General features: G+C 37.3%; 1 pseudogene; it reads right to left on the bottom strand.

Moving 5' to 3' along the window:
* Positions 1-898: 898 nt before the first annotated feature.
* Positions 899-1824, bottom strand: LOC128581464 (olfactory receptor 7A10-like; annotated as a pseudogene).
* Between the last annotated feature and the right edge of the window lie 217 nt (positions 1825-2041).

Below are 2041 nucleotides of genomic sequence, written 5' to 3'. Positions count from 1 at the left end.
AAGGGGAGGCATTTGTTAGGGGAATGGAAGGAGTCACATTTTTGGTTAAAACCTGAAAATTTCAAGCAGAAACAATGAAATAATGTAGACCATGACACCAAATCTTTCAGTTGAAATAACAAGCCTAGTTAGACATGGACATCAAGGTTTCACACTTCAATGAGTAATATACATCATCTACACAAATCCATATTAGTGTAATGTATGGATAAAAATTACACTTCATCATGTTTAAGGTCATCTCTGACTATGAGGCCAAATAAAGTCAACTGATTCATGCAAATTTGTCTTCTATGTAGAGTAAAATTGTAATGTCTTTGATGAGCAATTTTTGCCTAACTACTGTTTATAAAGAAATATGGTAGGCTCAACGGACATGGAACTGAACAGAGGTCAGTATTGTACAGAGAGGAAAATAAAATACCATAAGTAGCTGTAGAAGACACTACTGTGTTAAAGTTAAAATTATCGGGAAGGAAAGTTAGGGTAGTTTAGAGGAAGGAATGATGGACTCAAAAGTGGAAAACTGTAGGCTTGTATTCATCTAAAATAAAATTATATTAATGTCCTTATAGGGTAGTGGGTTTTGTAGGATCAATACAGCTCACCAGCATATGAGATAAATAGGCATCTTCAACTTGTTTTTGACTACAGTTTGCAAACAACATCAGGAGTGTAAGAAAATGGCAAAGCACAAAGAGGTTGTATATCAGAAAGCAGAAAGCATTATGAAGAAATGGCATGAATTCAATAAAGAATTAAGATCAAAGAAATTAGAAGTCTGGGAAATTAATAGAAGAAGCCACATTTACTTTAACAATCTGATTAATGAATCACAATTTTTCCCTCTCAGGTTAGAGCACTGAAACCATAGGCACTTCATGAAAAATGACCCTTTTTACTTCCCGCAGAAGAATCTTTTCAGAGCCCTCTTTATTTCTTTATTCCTCAGACTGTAGATGAAGGGGTTCATCATGGGAGTAACCACTGTGTACATCACTGAGGCTATTGCACTGGAGTGTGAGTTGTGGGTGGCAGCAGAACTAAAATACACTCCTAGGCATGTACAATAAAATAAGGAGACCACTGAGAGGTGAGATGCACAGGTGGAAAATGCTTTATACTTCCCCTGAGCTGAGGAAATTGCACGTATGGAGGAAACTATCTTAGAGTAAGAGTAAAGGATCCCAGCAAAGCTTCCACCACCTAACACTACAGCTACAAAATACATCACCATGTGATTAATAAAGGTCTTAGAACAGGCAAGGTGTATTATTTGATCAAGTTCACAGAAAAAATGGGTAATTTTCAAGTGTTTACAAAAAGATAATGACAACACTAATAAGCTTTCTAACAAGGCATGCAGGACATTTATGAACCAGGACACCAGAATCAGCAGTGCACAGAGCCTGGGGTTCATGATGATTGTGTACTGCAGGGGGTGACAGATGGCCACAAACCGGTCATAGGCCATCACAGTCAGGAGAAAGTTGTCCAATCCTACAAAGAGTAAAAAAAGTACATCTGGGTGATGCAGCCTGAATAGGTAATGTCTTTTCTCTGTATCTGCATGTTCACCAGCATCTTTGGGACAGTGGTAGAGACAAAACAGATGTCTACAAAGGACAGGTTGGAGAGGAAGAAGTACATGGGGGTGTGGAGGTGGGAGTCTGAGGATGTGGCCAGGATGATGAGCAGGTTCCCAAGCACAGTGATCAAGTACATTGACAGGAATAGCCCAAAGAGGACAGGTTGTAATTCTGGATCCTCTGAGAATCCCATAAGATGAAATTTGGAAATTTGTGTCTTGTTCACTGGATCCATGTGGTTGATGTGACTACAAAATAAAAAGAATGAGAACATAACACAAGCATGCATAACAAACTGATTAGAAGTTCCATCATTTATATTGTATACTAAAGAATTAAATTTTTATGAAAAAATAATTACCTATTTTTAAGTTGATATATAAAGCTGTAGTGTGCACAACATGATTTTTAAAGTGTACACATTATGGAATAGCTAAGTCTAGTTAATTGAC

The sequence above is a fragment of the Nycticebus coucang genome, chromosome 3 (assembly GCF_027406575.1).
Source record: "Nycticebus coucang isolate mNycCou1 chromosome 3, mNycCou1.pri, whole genome shotgun sequence".
NCBI lineage: Eukaryota > Metazoa > Chordata > Mammalia > Primates > Lorisidae > Nycticebus > Nycticebus coucang.
This window is presented reverse-complemented; position numbering and strand designations above follow the sequence as displayed.